This window comes from Cyprinus carpio, unplaced genomic scaffold (assembly GCF_018340385.1).
Source record: "Cyprinus carpio isolate SPL01 unplaced genomic scaffold, ASM1834038v1 S000006628, whole genome shotgun sequence".
In the NCBI taxonomy this organism is placed as follows: Eukaryota; Metazoa; Chordata; class Actinopteri; order Cypriniformes; family Cyprinidae; genus Cyprinus; species Cyprinus carpio.
The window spans coordinates 1,033,550-1,057,805 of record NW_024879260.1 but is presented as its reverse complement, the minus strand read 5'-3'; the positions used below and the strand labels follow the sequence as shown (position 1 = coordinate 1,057,805).

At 37.7% G+C, this 24,256-nt stretch overlaps 2 pseudogenes; one reads left to right on the top strand and one right to left on the bottom strand.

Annotated features, from left to right (window-relative positions):
- Window positions 1-13: 13 nt before the first annotated feature.
- Window positions 14-9,806, bottom strand: LOC122144275 (annotated as a pseudogene).
- A 3,858-nt stretch (window positions 9,807-13,664) lies between these two features.
- Window positions 13,665-15,459, top strand: LOC122144274 (annotated as a pseudogene).
- Window positions 15,460-24,256: the final 8,797 nt, after the last annotated feature.

The following is a 24,256-nucleotide window of genomic DNA, read 5'->3' as shown; positions in this document are numbered from 1 at the left end:
TGTGGAGACGTCTTAAGTTCATGTTTCCATAGGACACAGCACCATTTCCATCATGTCCCCGTTACCAAAGGGAATGGACACCAAATCCCTAGAGTCAGCACGGGGAGCTGTGCCTCAGCTGTTCAGTGTCTTCATTCAAAGAAGACCGGGCACCAAACACTTAACAGATTATTTCAAGAACTCTATGTCCTCAGTGTATTTCTGTAACCACAGATGCTACTGTATATAAAGATACATAGGCCCCTCTGACCTCCTCTAGTGGAACTGAAGGGGTGTGCCTAAGGAATCCCTTGGTCATGTGAACACTAGTCACGAGGCTGAAAGTCCATCCCTGAGTTCCTCATTTGGTGCTTATTCCTCAATTATGAACCTTCATTAGGGACCCTATGAACAAAACAATTAGCTTGGATATTTGCATGACAGTTTGTGATAAATATAGGCATTTATCAGGATTTCTACCTGTGAAATGGACCCTTGATTCTGACTCATTGTCCCAGACATTTTTTGTCCTGTAACAAAGAAAGAAAATTGTGATTATATTAAACTTGTTAAAAACCTCTTGTTTGAACTTCAAAATATCTAATGTGTGCAAAAATACTGGATTGTCAAACACAAATATTGCATATTTATTCCAGATAAATAATAATAAAATTTCCACAATTTTTTTTTTTTTAAGATCTTATTAATCTTTACTTTTCCAGGCCCAGAAATCAGACATGTAAAATTCACCGTTTTTCCATATTTCCACTTCAAAATGACTACATTTTAAATGAACCAGTTCTAAAGTTTTACATACTCTTAATCATTTTGTATTTTCACCCTACTAAATAAGAAAAAACAAACTGCTTTTATTATCCCTCTTACTTACTAATTCTGCAAGGGATGCATGATCAGGGTTGGATGTTAAAATTGACAGTAGTCAAAAAGAACGAAAAGTGCAGAGATTCAGGAAAAGTTTGATTCTGTCAGCTCAAACTCATTCAGTGTAACCGTCTCAGAGCGGAGTGTTGAGAAAACCAGGCAGATGTACAGATGATCTTTACTCACCAGCTCTCCTAGAAAAAGGATTGATCCCACTGAGTTGGGGCTGTGATGCATTTGGTATGGGTGGAGGAGGAGAAGGGAAAGGAAAGCTGGCTGTTGACTCCTAACAAGAAACAGAAAAAAAAAATGTTACTTGACTACAAACGAGGCTCAGTGAAAAAAGGTGCATCATTAATACGGTCAGTATATAGTGCTCCCAAAAAGTATCTGAATACATCTGCCATCCTTAAATGTCTGTAAAATCAGTTTGGGTTGAAAAACTCTATAATGTGGATAAGTAATCCAAATTGCTTTTTAGGACCACTGTATGGATGAACAAAAGAAAGTATTTACTTGGGAAAATTTAAGGTTTAAGTAATTTTGATGAATGTAATGAGTGTAAAAAAGGATACTTATTCCATGAAAGACAAAATTAACTTGAAGATCTGACTTCTTCAAATAATTTCAATTATTGAAATACAAAATATGGCAGTTCAAAGGTGCCATGGCACAAATGGTTAATTTAATTTTTTTCATCTTTTCCATTAACATGATTAGTGAATATAGTTATTTTATACAACAAGGAAGAACAGCAGTTTATGACATGCTCTGATTTAGATCTTTTTCTGTCACAAACTTCTTTAGACTGTTATTTTATGATAGGAAATGTAAGAGCATATACCCTAGTGGGGGGTTTGGGTTCTGGGATTTGTTCTTTTGGGTCTTCTTTAGGCTTAGACTTGAACCAGCCACTGAACCATCCAGGCTTAGAGGGCTGTTCAGAGATGAAATAATACAACAATTAAAAAATAAATAAATAAAAGTAGAGAGGAAATCATGTAAATATTTGATGTAATATACCTTTGCTGATTGTGTGCTGGACTCTCTCTGGTTGTCCTCATTTGGAATTGTCCCGGACTGATAAACACTACCAACCATAGCGTAGTTTTCAGCAGAACCCTGTGTGAAATGTTCATAAAGGTGATGTGTGTAATTTTTTGTGTTAAAATTCTTCCTCCAATCTCTATTAAACATGCAGAGGCAACTTCACTAAGGTTTTTCTCAAACTTAAAAATGAAAATGAACTGAAATCTCTTTTTCTCACCATTATTGCACCAGCAGAAAAGTCACCATCTTAAAAAACAAAAGGTAAAAGTTTAGTATTAATAATTGGTGTTTGAAATATTTACACTGATGTTTAAAAGTTTGGGGTGGGTAAGATTTATTTATGTTCTTGAATAAGTCTGTTATGATCACCAAGTCTGCATTTATTTGATCGAAAATTCAGTCAAAACAGCAATACTGTGAAATTTACGTTTTTCAATTTTAATATATTTTATTTAAACTGTAATTTATTCCTGTGATGGCAAAGATACATTTTCAGCAGCCATTACTCCACTTTTCAGTGTCATGTAATTCTTCAGAAATCATTCGTGCTGATTAATATTTTTTTGGAAACCATGATAAGGTTTTTGGGGATTCCTTGATGAATAGAAAGTTCAAAAGAACAGCATTTTTAATAGAATTCATGGGAACATCACAAATGTCTTTACTATCACTTATGATCAAATTTTGAATGGCTGTGTACAGAACCAAAACATTATTTTTAAGAAATCAATCATCCTAACCTGTATTATTGTAGCTTCCTGCAGGCAAAGTAGAAGCAGCAGTGTAAAAGTTATCGTTTTAATGCTGCTATCAATATTAGAGTGGCCTTGGTCCATTGAGACTTGTGGAGGCCCAGACATTTCCATAGGGAAGACTGGGTGCAGTGTCACTGGCTGCTGGTTCGGGTACAGTGGCACTGGGGCCACGGTCTTAGGAGCCTGTTCTTCAGAAGCGTAAGAGTGGCTCACTGTAGAGTAAGACTCCTGAAACCTGGCATCAGTGTTAGGTATCATGGATTGAGGTGGGTTCGAGTTTTCGTTTTCAGTGCTAGTGTGGTTAACGGCATCTGTCTGGAAGCCTTCTGTAAAATCTACAGAGAAGCCAAGAGAGAAAAACACATTTTTTTTTACTGCATACTGACAAACTGTTAACACACTTTTCTCCTGCACATTAACAATGTTCTAAAATTACGGGCAACACTGACAGACTTTCTGAGTGTCACTGCCACCTAGTGGCTCAGAGAAAGTTTCATGGGCACATAGTCAAAAAGATGTGGTTTTAAACCTGAACACGTGTTGCTCTCCTCATGACTCCAAGTTGTCTCCCCAACTGGTGACTGATATGTTTCAGTACAGTAGCTCCCCTCCTAATAAAATAAACATTTTACTGAGAGTGGAACCAGGGGAAAGGTCACAACATTGGTGATTAAGAGCAGCCTCTAAAGATGTGTAGGGCTATTGATAGCCTGATAGCTCCCTGACGTCTGCAAATTATATAGAAGGGCTTGTTTCTAGAGCATTAAAGTGCATTTTTTGGTGATTCAATCGCAAGTTGTCAGTCCAGATGCAATTACCATTTCCACCTGATATACATGTGTTTTAAATTTGTCTCATTTGACCATTTCTGTTTGGTATTCATCACACTTCCCTTACCAGAAAATTAGTATACTTCAAGTTTTATTTTATTAAGTATACTTAAGCAAAGTTCAAAGTATATTTAGACTTTTTTTTAAGTATAAGTCAAGTATACTTAAATGTCATTTTACATGTCAGAGTACATAAAGCCCATTTCTGAGAAGTACATAAAAAGTAAACTAAAAGCATACTTTCCTATTTTTAGTTTAAAAAGAAGTATACTAATAGCACACTTGAATAAACTTATTTTTCGTAAGGGTTTACATCTCCTTTGCAAGAGCTCTGAGTGCAGCGCATGAATACTAACCAAACCAGCTAATGCAACTTATGAGTAAGCAAGGGTTAAAATCATGTAAAGCATGCATATCTATATACAAAATTCGATATATTTATATTTTATAAAATGTTTTTATTTAGTTGGATTTATATATATATATGACCACTTGTGACCATGTCACCTAAGTCCCCAAGATGGATGTCAATACCAGATATAAACAGGACCCGAAGGTGAGCAAGCACCGTGGGTAATGAAAAAACGATAGTGTGGTCTGTACATTGAGTTCCATATGGATAGTGTTAAGTCTTGTGCTATAAACAGTCCTGCTGATCTTAAAGTAGACTAATTACTGTCATATATACTGTACAATACTTTGGGTTTACCAGCATGGCCTGGTGTCTGCAGCGAATCTGCACCAGCCAGTCGGGATCCAGGAAAGGCTGACCTATGTCACTGAGCTGTGACTCGGAGAACTTCAGTCTGTCCACCAACTGTGATAGCAAACAAATCAGACAGATCACAAAACACTTTTCAATGCATACTCAGAAAAGACAAAAGCACTGTATGTGCAGGTGTGTGTTACTTTAATAAGCTCTCCCTGCAACACCACATGGGCTTCCTCTATCTTGAGCAGAGCTTTTGCCACCACCTCACAGTAGTGGAAAGCCTGAGAAACCAGACCACAGTCCAGCAGCCGGCATGCCATATAGGAATTTATACACCTACACAGAACAAAATACAATAATAACTATGCAATAGATAAACAGACTGAACCATAGTAATACAGCAAAAAAACAAATGTGAAACAATCATATGATCTAAATAATTTTAAAATTAAGTAGTGCTTATGACCATATAAAATACTGACTATACAATTCTGACATAAATAGTCATAAATTATGATATAGAGAGGTCCAGAATTCTGAGACCACATTGTTTAAAACAATAATAAAATAATAAAATTAAATTTTGATCAAATATGTAATGTTTTTATTATTATTATTATTATTAAATCAGAACATAAGCATTTTTAATAGTGCCCCTCAGATCTTCGGATCCCTGATTTGCTAAGATTCCTGTAGTTAATGTACAGTATGAATACCTGAAAAGCAGAGGATTATAAATCCAGCATTTCCAAGCCTCTGGCAGTACTCAAAGAGTTCAGTACAGCGAATGGCAGAGTTGTGACAGAACTTGGAAAAACAGAACACTGCAATCAAAAGTTAAAAAGAAGAGCCATTTGTATTCAGGAACTCTGCCATTTAGATACCTTAGTGCTCATGCTGAATCTCTCACCTTTGCTTGCTGCCCAGAAGCACAAGGCGCTCTGATCTGTTTGTGTACCAGCCAAAGGGACATGAGCCGTGAGGTAGCAGATCTGGGAGGCATACAGCATATCCCTTGAGGCTGAGAGGAGAAACATAAGAGAACACGAGATCTACTTGAAGATCACATTGATATTAGTCAAAAATATGACAGCCAGAACATACAAGGAGATGGTTGGTTACTTCTAGAAATTGGCCTAGACATTACCGTTAGAGTATCACCCATGGTGATGATGGACCTGTGATGTATAAAGGGGTCTCCTGTCTCATTGGACAGCAAAACAGCCAAGTGTGGTCGCCCGTCTCCCCACTTCTCACTACTCAGGACTGAAAAGTGGAATTAGGGAGCATAGTGACAGCATTTAGAAGAGATAGCCAGAGAGAACAATTTTAAGGGTAGAGGAAGTTTTCACATGAGCTGTGACTGGAGGGGGCTGTATTTACACTTCCATTTAAAGAAACAGTTAATTCAAAATTCATTTAAAATTCTGTCATATTAGCATCCCACTCTAATGTTGTTCCAAATCCATATGCTTTTCCATATGTTTTTCAATGAAGCATAAAATTTGAAATTCTGAAGAAGAACTACACAGCTCTTGGCAGTACATTTATCAGAAAGACAAAAAAACAAATACACTACTGTTCAAAAGTTTCAGGTCAGTAAGATTTTTTATGTTTCTAAATTTCTCTTAAGCTCAACAAGGTTGCAGTTATTTGAGGCAAATATATATATTATAAAAAATAATATTGTAAATATAAAAACACATTTCTGATGAATATAAAATTCAAAAGAAAATAATCAATTTGAAATATTTTTTATAACAGTCCTGGGCTTTCACTTTTGATCAGTTTAATGCATTCTTGCTGGAAAAAAGTATTAATTTCTTTAAATTTTACTGACCCCAAACTTTACTGAAAGGTAGTCTGTTTAAAAAAACGTACCATAGATTGTGAAAAAAAAGTTAACCTCAACTGAAAAAGTACTAAAAAATTGATATTACAAACTTTAATAAAATTTTTCACATGAAACAACACTGTGTCTATCCATGTGTCCAAATCAACAATCATCATGAAGTCAGTGCAAGCTGTCGACAATGCATTTTATGACCTGTGTAAAAAATTCTTCAAAATTTCTCATTTGAAACTCCACGAGCAGATACAATAAACAAAAAAGGTTTAGAACAACATGAGAGCAATAAATTGCAATTAATTAAAATTAAAAGAACGCGTGAGAGGCAGCAAAAATGTTGTAGAATTACCATCCGGCACAACAGACTGGAATCCTCCGCCCCAGAGAGCAGCTGGAAGAGGGTTTGCAGAGAGGGCATGAACTAGGAGCCAGACTCCCTGTTAAACCTGTCAACACATACATAAATATTCAATCAGCTATAAACATAGACATGCTAGCTTGGCACAAAAGTTAATAACAACTGTGACACATTATGCACATAGCATGCATGCACAAACGATTAGTCAGCAAGTTCAAGACCTTGCATATCAACAAACAAAAATGTTACCTTCTTAATTCAAAACACAGCACAAAAGGAGCGACATTTCCAAGAATGACAACCAGCTAAAACATTACAGGCATGTGCATGCAATCTTCCAGTCATAGTCTCACTCAGAAATAAAACCGGATCTTTTGCTGGTATCCTCATTAGCATATGTAATATTACTATTTACTGTACTCTTTTCTGTCTTACTTATTTCACTATTGGGATTGCTTAACCAATTATGTTAAAGGGCGTTCTTCTCCATGAGACATTTTTCAAGGTATGCCAATGCTAATAATGAAAACTGATATCAGACTGCTCAGAACTGGACAAGTGCCAGGAAATATAAATATAACCTTGACTATTGTGGCTCTCGCAACTGTCTTCACTCACTGTATATTTGATCTGACATTATTACCAGGGTGTGTTTACGGAGTGTAAAATGTGTAACTGCAATTAAAATGCATGCATAAACCACTCAAAGCCTAACAGATTTTGTAGAGACATGGCACTGTGACATGAACAGATGATTCAGGGATTTGTGCTGTTTGAAATGGAATGTTTTGAAATGGAATGGTTATTGATGGAAAGTGGTTAATGCTAAAATGCATGCGCTGATCTCCCTCAGGCAACGGCTGTGTTAGTCATCTTTTACAGTGCTACAAACCTGCTCAGCACTGTGTTGTAGGATCTGCTGTCCATTTTGCTAGCCAGAAATAAAGCATGACCCCAAAGGACCACTCTGCATGGCTGACTCTAGCGCCTCCTGCAGGGAGGGAAGAAGTGTGGAGAAAAGAATCAGACAAGTAAAATCTAAAATGATTGTTACCAAGTGAGGCAAGGTACTGAACACTGTTAAAAAGAAGAAAATCTGCGGTTTTTTTCTTTCTGAAAAAAATAAGAAATTGTACTACAGTTTCTACACAATTATTCAACACATACACCGTTTTCCAACACTAATAACAAAAAGGTTTCTTAAGCATCAAAACAAACATATTAGAATGGTTCTGAAGGATCATGTGGACACTGAAGACTGGAGTAATAGTTCCAAAAAGCAATTACATACAATATATATATAATATATATATATATATATACATATTAAATAATTTAAAGTAATATTTTCGGTTCTGCTATTGATCTTTTTTTTTATTAATAAATGCAGCCTTGGGGAGAGCATAGGAGACTTCTTTTCAAAATATTTATACATTTTTACCAACCCACAAACCTTCTAATGCTATTGTACATATTTACAGTGTACAATGTCTTTCTCTAATAGGAAATGGAGATTAAAGCACACACACACACACACACACACACACACACACACACACATATATATATATATATATATATATATATTATATACTGGATGATGTTTCTTCAAAAAGTCAGGTTTCTTCAAATATTTTGCTCAATTAAAATGCCTTCTATAAATGCGGGCTATGACTTTAAAAATGAAGAAAAAAGAGGGGGAGGGGGACTGAACTAAGAAAGACGTCCTTCATTATGCACCCTGCCCTAATCTCCATTTTCAGTAGAAATTATGACAAGAAAGAAAGAACTGCACTGGTTAAACAGTTTTACAGCGTCTTTACCGGTCAAAAAAAGCTCTGAAAAGGGTTGGATTGAGAGACTCAAGGTAGAAAATACATTTCAATAAAATGCATTACCTTCTTTCTGCCAGACAGCAATAGTTTTTGTGTATCTCTTGAAGGTTTGCTCTCCAGCCTCTTTGTCAGTTGGTGGATATCCAGTCAGGAGGGTGCCGGCAAAGTTGAGGTCTATTTTTTCCGATGTGGGTGTTTCACTCAGATCAATAAGAGTTTCTCCATCTCCATCATCAGAGACCCCACACGCACCCAGAGAACTGGAGTCCCTCATCAGCCAGTCTGCAACTCTGACCCATGATTCTCTATACATCAAGCACAAACTCACTTTAACAGTGTAAAAGGGGCACACAAACAGAACTGAAAAGAATGGTATTACTAAATACTTTAATCGTATGAGATTGAGGTGTAATGAGTAATGGAACTTACTCCATTCTGGTCTGCCAGAGCAAGATTAGTAGATGCCACAAGAGGGACGCAGATAGTAGCATCTTCTCATTTTCTATCTTTCAGACATTTGCCTGGACATTTGGAGGGCAAAATTATGGCATCCACCTATGCAATCCTCCCTTAATGAAAAAAAAAAGAAGAAAAGCAGGAATGTATATATATATATATCTAAAGTAATATATTGTGAGAGAGGGATTTTTGGAATATCATACTAGGCCAGTGTCCAGGAAAATCATCTCATATCCTGCTGTTCATGTGTGTCACAGAGAATTACCTGAAATCATTAAAAAAAACATATTTAATCCACCATGATACTTCATATTAATGCTTTCAAATTCACTGTTTGTACCATGTCTCTGATTTACCTCCAGACTGTGGAGTTCCACTTGAGGCAGGCTCAACCCTCCAGAAGCAAGAGCTGTGACTGACCCACACCAGCTGAACCTGAAGGCCCAAAACTCACTGCCAACATGAGGGATGCAGAACTTCATGGGAGCCACCTCTCATGGGTACAGCATCATAAATCAAATGACCAAATAAACCACAGCCATTCTGAATCCATTGACCATTCAGATTCACGGACTGTAATAACTGCTGTAATAAAGGAATATTAACAAGCACCATTTGCTGTACAAAACCACAAAACCATTAAAGTTCAGTATTTGAAGGCCTGGTTGTGACAAACCTGTGTGAGATATGAGCTCAAGCTCACTCAGTTCATACACCACCGATGTTTTGTACTGGCTGAGCTCATAGCTTGCTCGAGGACAGACCAGAAGCTTTAGAGTTGGCAAGAGCTCCACTATCATACACCTAGAGAAGGAAAAACAAAACAGCCTAAAGGGGGAATCAAAAAGAGCTGGAATATATACACTAATGTTCAAAAGATTAAATGAATGTCGTCCTGAATACAGTATTAGTTCTTTCTTACGTGACACAAAAGTTTTGAACAAATAATGTAGACTTTAAAGTTGACTTTTATGAACAAGAATGGCAAGTTTACAATAAAGTCTTACGAAAAGTAATTTCTGGAAACAAACCTCTCCAGTTCCATCTCCATTTTCCATACTTTCTCTGTGCTGTCTCTCTGAGACTCCATGGGTCATAGTGACCGTCTGTTTTCTATGGCTATAGCTGTTAATAATGTGTTATTTAAATTTGTAGGTCACTTTGATATATGAACTGATTTGATTGGTCTCTGCAAACACATTTCAGGCATGACAGAGCATATAATGTATGAGTGTTATGCCAGAGAACAGACCCCCTGCTAGACTCGAAGTACGTTGGCTCTTGCATGACTCCTGCTGCAGTCCTCTGCCCTGATACCCATCTGTTCTCCATGCCCACCACCAATCTACCAAAAACACCAATGGGCTTAAAGTGAGTTTGCATGTTTGATGCGAGAATCCTTTGACAAAAACTGTGGTGCATGTGATTGAAAATTATGTACCTGGGGAGCTGTATTGTGATCTGTGATAACCTGATAATCATAATACCCCGTAGTCTTCTCTGTACAGGACCGTATTCTTCTTCTCGTAGGGCCACGTAGTTGGATGCTGGGGTAGATCAGTATTCCTGCCTGAACAGATATTCGGATTTAGACCTGCTGTGTTCATTCATTGACAATACTAGCAGACAAGGTGCCCGTATAGTTCCAGTATATAATATTTAAATACCTGTTCTCAAAAGTTTTGCAGGTCTCTTAATCGGCTAACACAAAGGCTGTAATATCGTGAATATTAAAGTTTAAAATAACGCTTTCAATTTTAGTTTTTTCTTTATTTATTTCTATTTTAATTTAACCATTGAAAATAATTGAAAATAATGGTGCTTAATAATTTGTTTGAAACTGGAATTCATTTTAGGATTCTTTGATGAATATGAAAGTACAAAAAACAGCATTAATTTAAAAATATATATATATTTTTGTATCAATGTACTGTAAAAGTTTCTAACTTGACAGTTTTTTTGGATCAATTTAATGACCTCCCCCTTGTGATCCAGTACTAAAATAAATACAGTTAATCTTCTTTGCGAAAAATATTAATGACCGTTAAACTTATGAAGGGTCGTGTATATTCTAAATAATACTAAAAACTGTCCTTAATCAGTTATTTTTCCTTTATTTTTGCTACCCGACTAGCGGGTACGTCCGCATGACACTGTCAACAATGTCAGAATTTCACAAACTGGTAACTTTCATTCGCTTCGTTAGTATTTTAGACTTAGTATCTCCACGCAATACCCTTAGCCCCTGATTCTGAGATAATCTTCAAAAGTCAAACAAAGTATTACTGATGAGTAATAGCACCGCAAGTAAGCACCGAAAGTGTAAATTGCACATTGATGCACAAATGGCAAAGATAAGTGACAGATTTTCATGGAAATTACAACAAACACGTACTTCAAGCTAGATGTTTTCGATAAAAAGTGTCGTAATACGCCGAGCTGCAGAAGATTTTGACTGGTTCGTGCGTGTCAAGTAGAATTATTTTGGCCTACAGTATTAAAGGTTCTAGCTGGGATGACTCTCATTTCGATACGGACTAAGGAAGTACACTATTAAGAAAAGCCATTTTTGACTGATTATATCCGGGAGTGAGGTCTGAATGTGTAATGGTTGGTGTCGATGCGATAAGCACTACTATATCCGGAATGTACTCTTGTTTAGTGGAGGGGAGCCTGGCCGCATCGATAGCATTACATTAGACGTAATCGGATCCAAAGATGCGGATGAGGCACAACCGATCCGTCTCTCCCTCTCGGGTCTGATAGGTGTGGTACGGTAATACACGGTTCTGTTTGGTGGGGGGAGGATCTGTAGTTGCTATCTACGTCGTTAGCCTAGAACTGGTTACTGATAGCCATCTGGTCGCTATGCACACGAATAGCCTGCCCCTTGGGCTCCATCACAAGACACCGTCGCACGGATAAACTTACAGCAATCTGCACTGACACAGACAAAAGATGACAGGATTTAGACATCAAAGGGGGAGCGATTTTGACTGCGTAAGTCAACCGGTTATCTATGTGAAGCAATTATGGATACCGAGACCGTCTTATCAGGAGAGAGCATAGATCAAAAACAACCCTCTTGTTTTCAGTCTGTCCGTGTTTACTTTTTCGTATACCTAAAGCCATCAGTATTAATTTAAAGCTTTTCTTTTTAGTACTACGTACTTAAGGAGGGGAACAAATAGTGGTAATAGTTAGATCTTATAGAGTTGTTCGGGTCTTATAGATGTTTATGAAATTAATATTTTTTAAATACAAGTACAATATAAAACCGTACCACATATATTTCTTTATCAAATGCTTATATTGAAATACATATACCTAAAAACAGTACATAGTGGTTAATTTAAAGTGTGGTCATAAAGATGGTTGTGCCACAATATACATAGAAAGGCAACTTACTGTAAGTGTTACGTTTTTTTAATATAAGAAACTAAACATATTGCAATAGCATTAAAGAAACTTTTCCTCATATCAACTTTCAACTTTCAAATAACTCACAGGTAAGTGTCTATTATTTGAGATTTTTTTCGCCATACACACGCGGCCTGTTGACTGTATGTGTCCTGTCACATCCTCAAAGTGCACATGCCACATCATCATTTCAGAGCACAACACCAACAAAGCTGAACTAAGGAACCTGCTTTTTACTGTCCGTATCAAAAGTCTCATCCATATGTTTCTCCTTCCTTTCTACCTCTAAAGGACGTCAAAATACCCATATTTGATGACCCTCCTTCATGGCTGTACTGACCAGCTGTTGTCAGCCCTATGCAACACCTGGAACCTCGGCTTTTTTACATTTTTACTTTTAAATACATAACTGGCAATACATCTATGTAAAAAAAACCATACACGAATATGCGTTTAAACATAAAAAAAGAAGTAATTTTTACACATAAATAACGCTAAAATCTGAAATAATTCAAAGCAGGACTTACGAGTGTGTTGCATACGAGGTTTGACAGGCGCCCTGGGCTTTATGAACTCACTCCCATATTTGTAATATTCAAAGGTGCCCTCAACTCGAGCGGAATCATCGCGCGTAGACGCTGGAGCTGCTCGGACACACTCGGATTAACACAGCTCACCGTCATGGTAGGGATTCGCTGGCTATGCTATGAAGGAACATCTGCGAAATTGTGCAGTATGCATTCAGATTATTAAAGGAAAAAAAATAAACCTGCTCCCGTAGGTAGAAGATACGTGTCTGCTTTTCAAGCACTTCTTACTTGGCTACACTCGGCCTCTTAGACTCTGATTTGTGACAAAAGAAAAAAATGTGCACGTAATCATTGTATACTAATCACAGTACATGATCAGTCTTGTGTTTGCATGTATTCTAATTGTCATACGATGTTTAATGCTGCTCCATTCTTTTACGGGTTCTCTGATATCTTGTGAAATGATATTTTATATTTGTTAAAAAATTCCTAGATTTATATTCGAGCATTTTTAAAACTTTGTTCTGCGAGCGGTACGTGGGTGAGGTATGTTTTAATTAAGACTTGCACTAATCCGCCACCCGATGTCGGCTGTTAATCACGTTGTTTTAAAAGATTTGTTATTGTCCTGAAGGCATACATTTGTTTTGTGTTATAGTTCTGTGCCAGTAATACTTATTGCTTGCCACAAATTATGGTGGCATGTCCTGACTCATTATTTAGAAAATAACATAAAGAGATTTATAAGTAACTGCACTTATGAGTTGTCTCTCGCTCTGCTTGTTCATGTTATGTAACATCCCACGTGAGTCTACCCATCAGCGGACAGTATGTAATGGAGGCTGGGAGTGAGTACGCTACTACGGTCTCCTGACACGAGCGTCCATTTTATCACTCCACTCAGAACGCGAGCAGCATAACCGTGCTCCTGGACCGCACAGGATTACCATGCTAACGGAGAATCCAGTGGCGCGATCACATACTAAGGATATCCGTTTTCTAACAATGGCAATCTGGACTTTTGAAGAACCGTGTGGAGACAACGCAACGGAAAAGTATGTTTTTCTTATTAAACTTACTGGTGTTGCACATTTGTGGTTTGAGCCGAGCATACACCGCGTGTTATCTGTCTGTCCGCGTATGAAATATCAGGAGGGTTATCACTAATTTAACTTTTTTGACATTTTTTAAATACAGATTTCCTCTGTAGATGTGTGCCTATAAATGACTTTTTACTCGAACGTTGCACATGGGATACTCCCCATGTTTAACTTGCTTAAAATGCGTTGCTGTATCGCGTGCAGAAGTTTGATCCCCCAAATGACAGTACAAGTCCGTGACAATTGATTAAATGTCCTTTTCAGCCTGTAAAATCGCGTTCATTGCAGAACGTTTTCCCAACATTTTTGTGCTTTAAGATGAATTTAATTTGGTATGTAAATATAATCTAATGTGTGGTATTTTCAATAATTTTTTTTTTAGAATGGACTCGGTTGAAAAGGCCACTAAGGAAGAGGTCTTGACTGCTGCATTACCTCAGGGGTTTGCACTCACACTGTGGGAGTTTTATGAGGCAGCGAGAGTCACTAACGTGTAACGTGTAAGTGCGTCATTTTAGATCCCTTCTTAATACAATAAATGGGTCTCATTACACCTTTTAGAAAATGCGATAAATGCTGGGATATAGTTCAACAGGGTTTAACATTTTTTTTTTCATGTTGCCCATCATTAGCGTGTAAGGTCAGTGACATTAACAAAGGGGAGCACAAAGACAACAACAAATAGTTTACTAACAAAAACACAAGATCACAGATGATGTAGAAGGGCTGAGCCTGATTCACAAACTGGACACAAAGAAAAAAATGTTTTCATGTTTTTGCACATTTTTAAATGTACGTTCATTGTCATTTTCGTAGGGACCTCCAGACAATGTGGTTTTATGTCTGCTAGGCCACAAGACGAGGAGGATGTGAAGACGTCGCGCTCCAGATTCATTTCACCTTGATTCACGCATTTCTGCTGTGAGAATGACATCAATATCTTACGATTGTTGAAACAACATGAGACGTTTGGCCAGTAGTATCCTGGAAGGCATGAAACCGGGCGGAGAGTCGATGGACCTCCACTGCATCATAGTCACCGTATGTGTCCATTTCACTCACCTATTGTCCAGTTTATTGCTTGACACCGCTAGCCTCAAGCGCACAGATTCGATCACATGCTGCACATTTGCCAGAATTTTTCATTGCATATTCTTATTACCTGCCAGGACTGTTTAGTTGAACTCATTTGAGGGCGGGCACGAACTGAAGTAGTTTTTGAAGTGTCAGTGATCCATTTAGAGCCGTCTGTGATGTGGAATTCCAGCCGGTCTGGGGCTGGCAGTAAACTGGCAGCTCTTCAGTGAGATCTAATAGTCAGTGCTGAACCTCTGTGGCTGCCTTTAGTATTCGCAGAACTTCTGTGCAACACAGGCATTTCTGCAAACACGGTTTCCTGGAAGAAAAGGCTCTGTGAAGTGACATATCTTTCACCAAATTAGAGAGAGGCCCCCTAAAAAAAAAAAACAAGTGCTTGTCGCGTTAACCAGCAGCTGCGAAACCACTCACATGCCAGAATCTTACTGTGTGGACCTTCTGAATTGTTGCAATTTACAGTGTTTTTATTATTTTCTCTCTCAGGAATCCACAGTCATCCAACGTGAAGGATCGCGCCCTCAGCAAACTGAAATCGATTCTGCAGAGACAGTCGCGTGGATGGACCTCAGTGGGTGCCGGTTTATCAATCTTCCGAAAGATGAACCGAAGCGGACAAACAATGTCAGAGCTTTTACGGGGCTCCAGCACTAGAATTTGTGTTCTGCTTGGATGAAGCATAATGCAAACTGAGAATGAGACTGAGGGGGATTAACAAAATGCAATGGATGATATATTTTTCCAGCAAAATCTCAATGATCTAGAAGTGTGGGTTTTGTTCGGTAGAACAGGCGATCATGGTTTCAGCCTCAGAGCAGGAAGAATGACTCTAGCACTGTGTTCGCAGTGCTGCCAGGGAGCGAACAAGTTTGACGGGAACTGTACAGGAAACTGAATCACACATGCTGGATTAGAGTACTAAGAGTGAGCTGAGAGACTGGAGTTGTGTTTCACTGGAATCTACTCAATGAAATGTGATCAGACTCGGAGGTCCAGATGGACTGTTAAATGAGGGCATTACCCTTTGCAGACCCACTGCAATTTAAAGACTGTACACTTATGATGTTATATGCTGTCCCTGTATTATAGTTAATTTAAAAAGGGAATATCGCTAGTCTATTTACTGATTTAGATCGAAATGAGGTTACTTGGTTTAATTAAACCATTCTGGAATATGTTTCGTATTTTAAACTGTTAATTTTAAACTTTTAATTTATTAATTGTATGTATATTGTTGCGTTCATTGTCAGAAACTGTTAAAAATAAAATGTCTGACCCCTGGTGCATCTGTCTTTGGGGCAGTGTTGTCACTTGTCTGTGAAATGCATATGTTATAGTGTCTCAAAACACTCAAAAAAACTACTTACTGGTAATTATAAAATAATTGCCGTCGGCTAAAGAAGAAGCCTGTGTTATTTGCATTGCTACCCTTCCCTGCACTTAAGTGCGAACTGTAGTTTTTGATTTGAACAATTGCCCTGCTATAGGCTATTGGCTGTGCTAATTAGAAGGTGGTCACAGCGGCTGTAGATTATTTAAACTGCTTGGTCACTGTTATAACTTGGTAGAAGCGATTAGTCAACATAACAATCGGGTCGGCAGCGTGTGAGTGTTTTCCTTAATAGTTGTTTGTAGATCTGTTTTTTGTTTAAATTATTACTTGCTGCTATGAAAGGAATATTTATTTCCTCTATACCTAAATTCTGTAGTTTTCACTGTAGTAAGTATTTTGATTTGTTTGATTGCACTTACTGGTAATTATAATTCTCTTGCCGTCGGCTAAGAAGGAGCCTGTGCTATTAGCATTCCTTCCTTCCTGTATTTAACTGCGAACTGTAGTTTTCGATTTGAACCATTGCCCTGCTCTAGGCTATTGGCTGTGCTAATTAGGTGGCCACAGCTGTTTTAATACATGTAAATACATACCAGTAACTTTACCTGCGCGACTTCACTGAACAACAAAACCAGCAACGCACTTAAGTATTATTTTTATCTTCCCTTTAAACACTCTCCTTTTCTGTCCTCTCTTTTCCACCTCTATCATGTGTTTCCAAAACATTCCGTTTGTCTCTCGACAACACTCTAACATCACACGCAGACAGCAACGCAATCTTGCTAACCTGTATCTTATCTCTACTGTACATCCTCTACTGCACCTCTTTGTTTCTCTGTGGGTCTCTGGAATTGTAAGTCAGCTGTCAACAAAGCAGACTTCATTTATGCTTTAGTCTTTAAAATCCACACTCGGTATCTTGGCTTGACTGAGACCTGGATTCATCACCAGAAAGACTCTGCAACCCCAGATGCTCTATCTAACAATTTCTTTCTTTCCCTCACCCCCCGTCAGGTTGGCACTGGTCTGCTCATTTCTAACAATAGGAAATACTCAACCCAATCTCACCTATGCAATTTGTAATTATTTTTAATTTGATTTTATTGCTGTGATGTTTTATTTTATATAAAGGTTGTGGTTGTTTTATTTTAATTTTAGTTATAGGCACCTTCCTAGAGGAGCTGGATGTCCTCTCATTCCTGGAGGATGGCAGTCCATTTTTAGTCTTTGGCGACTTCGACATTCATCTGCACAAGCCTTTTGCTACAGACTTCCATTCACTCCTTGCTTTCAAATGACTTACCACTACAAGCATGCACAAATCAGGCAACCAACTTGACTTAATTTACACGCGCAATTGTATTGCTGAGTATGTATCAGTCTTTGCTTTCATCTTTCTCTGCTGAAATCCATACTGCCATATCTTCATATTTCCACAACAAGATCAACAGTGCTCCAGACACACTTAATCTCTTCAAGACATTTCTCGCCTCTGTGCCCCTCCACTTTTCGCCACATTCTTCACAGACAAAACTATAACAATCAGTAGTTAACTCTCAGCCCCACACACACAGGACTTCAAACCAACCACTGCTAAAACTCCCATCCCCCATTCTGTCCCCTCACTGAGGCAGAAGTATCAAAACTTCTCTCCAGCCATCCTACAACATGCCCTCTAGACCCAATCCCCTCACACTTTCTTCAAGCAATCTCTCCTACACGCTTACTAGCACTAACACATATCATCAACACATCTCTCCTCACAGGCACCTTCCCCACTGCATTCAAGGAAGCTCGGGTAACCCCACTGCTCAAAAAACCTACATTAAACACTTCTCTTATAGACAGCTACAGACCTGTCTATCTCCTTCCATTCATAGTGAAAACAAATAGTTTTCAACTAGGTATCATTATTTCTTTCACAAAACAACAAACTGGATGCTAACCAGTCAGGTTTCAGGAGTAGCCATTCAACTGAGACTGCACTACTGTTAGTCACAGAAGCCTTGCGGATTGCAAAAGCTGATTCCAAATCATCAGTTCTTATTCTGCTGGATCTATCTGCTGCTTTTGACACTGTCAATCATCAGATCCTCCTGTCTGGCCTCTCATCACTGGGCATCACAAGGATTCCATTTCGCTGGTTTGAATCCTATCTCACTGGTAGGTCTTTCAGGGTGGTCTGGGGAGGGGAGGTATCCAAAGCACATCAACTGGTCACAGGGGTGCCTCAAGGATCAGTTCTTGGACCCCTCCTCTTCTTCATATACACTACATCACTGGGTCCCATCATACAGGCACATGGCTTCTCCTACCATTACTATGCTAATGACAAACAGCACTATCTCTCATTTCAACCACATGATGCAACAGTAGCTGCATGGATCTCAGGCTGCCTGGTGGACATCTCGGCATGGATGAAAGAACATCACCTACAGCTCAACCTGGCAAAGACTGAGCTTCTTGTCTTCCCTGCCACTCCACCTCTACAGCATGATTTCAGCATCCAGCTAGGATCTTCAGTCTGAAACCTTGGTGTAATCTTTGATGACCAGCTGACCTTCAAAGACCACATTGCAAAGACTGCTCGATCTTGCAGGTTTTCATTGCACAACATCAGAAAGATCAGGCCCTTTCTAACGGAGCATGCTACACAACTTCTTGTCCAGGCCCTTGTCATTTCAAGGCTGGACTATGGCAATGCTCTTCTGGCTGGACTTCCATCAAGCACAATCAAACCTCTACAAATGATTCAGAATGCAGCCGCATGACTGGTCTTCAACGAGCCCAAAAGAGCCCATGTTACACCTCTCTTTATCTGCTTGCACTGGCTACTGGCTGCAGCTCACATCAAGTTCAAAACACTGATGCTTGCGTATAGAACAGCCACAGGCTCAGTACCTGCCTACTTCCACTCACTACTACGAATCTACATCCCCTCCAGAAGTCTGAGATCCACTAGTGTGTGACGCCTCGTGGTACCATCACAAAGAGGCTCAAAATCACGTTCTCGTTCACCATTCCTGGCTGGTAGAATGATCTTCCCACCTCATCCGGAATGCTGAATCCCTGACAATTTTCAAGCAATGCTAATTTTCTTTCGACGTAACTTGACTTCATCCTAAATGAAAGAAAAAAAAAAACTTTGTCTTTCTCTCTCTTTTTTTTTTTCTTTTTTTTGTTTGTTGTTATTTTTTGAATGATGAAAAATTGGTCTTGGTATTACGAGCACTTCCTGTGTCTGTTTGCCTCTAAAAGAAGAATTGCTTAATGTATACCCCAATTGTAAGTCACTTTTGATAAAAGCTTCTGCAAAATGACTAAATGTAAATGTAAACACTATAAGAAAACACTGTGCATGATATATCGGTACCAAATCGGTTATCGGCCGATATTACAAAGGTTTTTTGTTGTTGTTGTTTTAAAATCACATGCAGTGTTTGTGAATATTTAATTATAATCTCTTGTTGCCCTTATTTCTAAATTTAGATTAGCTTTGCAATCATCTAACATTTACTTAGATGATGGTACATGCTCAATGTTTGTCTATGAAAATGCTAATAAATTATTATCACTGTTAAAATTTAATCTTAAAATCACAGATCTTAGCAAATCTTAAAATAAAAATCAATTTTTCATACTGTACATTATAATGTTGTGATGCCTAAATCTACTTACAGCATTTGAAAATACTTTATTCATTTATTTATTAATTCATTTTAAATGTGTACCATTTCAATAAATTTTTAAGGCCATTTTTTTCTGCTATCAAATTAAAATAATATTATTGGGTTGTAGGAATTAGTATTTTAATATCGGTGTCATGGTCAATGAGTGTATACAAAAAACCACAAAAGGACATTTATTTGCATGAAGAAACCAGACTTTTTGCAACTATTTATTTTGATAATATAAATGCACCGTATGCTAAATGTTTTACAAGGCATGCACATTCTGAGGGCCGTAGAGGGCAGTTTTAAAGTGTCATTGAGCTTTGTTTTGTCAACAGCTTTCTTCACTTGCATTGCTAAAAAAAAAAGCTATTTCCACAAGTAGGCGGGAAAGAGAATTCCATTACGTTCACTACGGCAGCTGGGAGACGCATGACGTCGGGTCATCGTGGTCTTGTGTCTTTACACAAAACAGAAGATAATCCAGGCCCTGACCAAGCCAGAAATAGAAACAGCGCTGAGAAAGTGAATCATACCTGACAGCATCAGCAGGGTGGGGGACACGCTAAACTATGGCTGAGTTAAAATGTGAACAAAAAAAGAGAAAAGATAAAGTGAGTCAAGGCCATTCAAGGCTGCAGCAGGAGAGCTGACAACTAAAAATAGCCCTCTGTTCCCTTTGCTCAGTTTACTGAGACAGGACAAAGAGAGAGAGGACTGGAAAGACCCTAATACACACTGAATACCACTGTAAAATGTTTCATTTCCAGCTAAAGCTTTGCTGCATTGCTCAAGCAGTTGAATTCAGGTTTTTAGTAGAAGCTCGGTCATGTGTTTAAAACAGAAGTCCACTTATACTCAACATGTTCACAAGAAGAGTTTGAGATGTTCCCTCTAAACTATGGATGTACAATATATGCCTATAAATGTTAACATTTTTGGGATGTTCATTTGTGCATGCTTTGTCATGATTTAACTCATTGTTAATCTTTAAAAACATAAAATACTTTAATTACACTGTTAAATGTAATCTGTATCAAATCTCATATATATATATATATATATATCCATAAATATATATATATATATATATATATATGTACCCAAATCCGCTCATTTTAAAGACTATCTACAACAATTATATATATTTGTGTGTGTGTGTTAGTGTGTAATCAGTTAAACAAAGCACTGCAGAATTTTAATATCTGCCATTTGTCTTATGAGAAAAAAAGAGATTCTGACATTATTACTGATGACCATTCTGCTTTCTAAATGTCAGAAATGTTGTCATTTATTGAAAAAAATCCTATTGACAACTATGAAATAAAAACAAATCTACATTTTTATGTTATATAAAGTTTTATTCTCACACAGTACACAGTATTTTTTTCTGAAGTTGTAAATAAAACAGATTATTGGAGTTTTACAAGAAAATACAATTTCAGTTTTTCTACTTCAAAATTTTACATTTAATGCAATGTTTTAATTGCATATATATAATTACTTTCTAATTATTTGTAAAATTTACTTGCAATTTCTAAGTGAAAATGTCTACATTGGACCATTTTTTTATTTGGTGTCTAAATGAGTCTTTCTATCTTTGGGTTCCCAGCAAGGTGATCATCATTTTTGGGAAACTTTCCTTTGTTTTAAAATGTTGTGCATGGAAGGAGGAGGGGGAAATATAATACCTTTAGTTGAGAAATAAATTTTGAAGCTACACTGGGACTTTACTAACTCCACACACCAGCTGTGGTTCAAAAGCCCAGTCAGAGAGCCAGACTGGGACATTTTGGGAGGGGTATTTCTGTAAGCTGACTAGAAGTAAACAGAGCTGACATTATGTCCCTGCTGCAATGACCTCTGGAGTTTTTTACCGCCCGGCCTGCCATTAACCTCATCCTGCTAAATACAGGTTTGTAGGTAAGTGGAGTCACACAGTGGTACTTTCTCTCCAAAAGTGCCTAGAGCTGGGAAACTCCAGCTTCACTGGGAACATGATTTTAGGTGGAAGTGAGACATCGGCTGTTCCCACGCATGAGGAATACAAATGTTTCTAAAAGGACCAACTGCAGCGCCACAGATCGAACCCGAAGAGCGTGAACAATTTTACAATTTAAAGGGATAGTTCGCCTAAAAATGAAAATTATATCATTACTCACTCTCATGCTGTTATATCATATTCAGAACACAAATTAAGATATTTTTGATTAAATCTGAGAACTTTCTGACTCTGCATAGACAGCAACAGAACTGACACATTCAAGGCCCATAAAGGTAGTATAAGGACATTGTTAAAATAGTCCATGTTACATCAGTGGTAATGTTATGAAGCTACGAGAATACTTTTTATGTGCAAAAAAAAAGAGAGGCTTTATTCAACAATTTCTTCTCTTCTGTGTCAGTCTTCGCCGTACGTTCAGGAGACATGTGCATGGACACCTGTGGTCTCACAAAGCTCTGGTATATAGCTGGATAATAACAAATAAATAACAGATGATATACTGAATGGCTTCTTGTTTCCCTCATACAGGATTACGGGGTTTATCCTGGAGCTTTTCTAATGAGCTGAAAGGTAACTTTATCACTAAAAATGACACGACCACAAAGCCAGTTCATCAATCATAAACAATTTGCTCCGCTGATTACATCGATGTAGGGCAGTAAATACAGCCTGACCTGTTTCTGAGTGTAGCAGGTATGAGAAGAGCTCTACTGGGATCATTGCATAACAACAGGCTTTGACCTGGAGACCCAAATAAAACAATATCAGACAAATTAGAGCAAGTGGGAATAGTGAGACCATGAACACCTGGCTGCTGAGGGAAAGCAAGAGGCAGCCATTAAATACACATTATTCTCTCCTGATAATGACACAAAAAAAAACTTGATATGCCAAAATACACACCATCTATCTATCTATCTATCTATCTATCTATCTATCTATATATGACTGATTTGCTAACTAGCTTTTTTGCAGTTATTATATTGCATCAAGGCCAATTAAAATAACTTTTATATTTTAATATATTTTAAAGCATCATTTATTCCTGTAAGTGTAAAGAGTTTTCGGCATCCACAAGATTCTTTAGAAATCATTCTAGTAGGCTTATTTGGCACTTAAGAAGCATTCTGTTTATTGTCAACAAATAATATATTTATGGAAAGTGTGATGAAATTTTTTTCTCAGAATTTTTTGGTAACACTTTCCATATGATAATGGTTTTATATACTACTTTAGCATGAACTAACAATGAACAATACTTCTATGTAATTTATTAATATTAGTTCTTCTAGTAAATAAATAAATGTAAATGTTAGACTGGACTCACCAGAGAACATATACAAACAAGACAACAAGATTGAGAATAAATCTATATTTAGTTGGAAAAAGACAACATCTACAACCCAGTACATTGGAACCCAGCTCTGGAATTTCAGCACAAAGGTGGAAAATTCACTCAAATACAGTGACAATGAATGCTTCATATTAAAAATATTTTTTAAAGGCAAAAAGAGATAAGGCGGCAAACTGAAGAGCTTGTGCATGTCATATTTTCAATACAAAAGTACCTTCAGAAATGGCCACAGCATCAAGAAAAACACAACAGCCCAATTAACAACAGGCCACTGAGAGAACCCAATACTACTGTTGGGAAACATTATGAAATTGTCACTTTAAAACCATCACACAACAAGAAAGCAAGGCTGAAATTGCCATTAAAAGCATACTGTTATTCAAACAAGATTAACATTGTGGTTTAGCAAAATCTTGATGCGTGTACAAGTTCAGTTGCATGATGCACAGGCATAGACGTATCCAGCCTGGGGCATGAGACAGATGTGTAATGATGAAGATACACAGTGAAGATGTCCCTAGGATCTCAGCGCCGCTGGTTCACAGTAGTTTAACTCTGGCTGTCATCTCGAGACAGGAGCGCGGCAGTGAACGAGTCAGAGCAGGAATACTTCATTAAGGCTGGTTCAGCTGGTCTGGTCAAGTTGTTTTCTGCCAGCTTTGTCATGAAGGCATTTCACACTCACTTTCACTAAATGCATGGCAGTTCACAAGAGTATTACAAAAAAGGTACAGGAGCTGTAAACATGGAATGATGTCATGATTATAACAGTCACAAAAATAACTACAATCAGAGAAATCATCATGTGCTCAGTGTATGTGTACAGAAAAATCATATGTGACCCTACGTGAGTTTCTATTGCTGGTTAGATCCCAGAATGAGATGGCACAATGACATTTTATCATAGAAGAGACAATGATTATGAATCAAAACAATCAGAAGAAATGTATACATTAACATAAGGCATCTCGTAAATAATCATTAAAGGGTTATAATATATTAAGTTCCATGATCTGCAATAAAGTATTGCTACTGTATC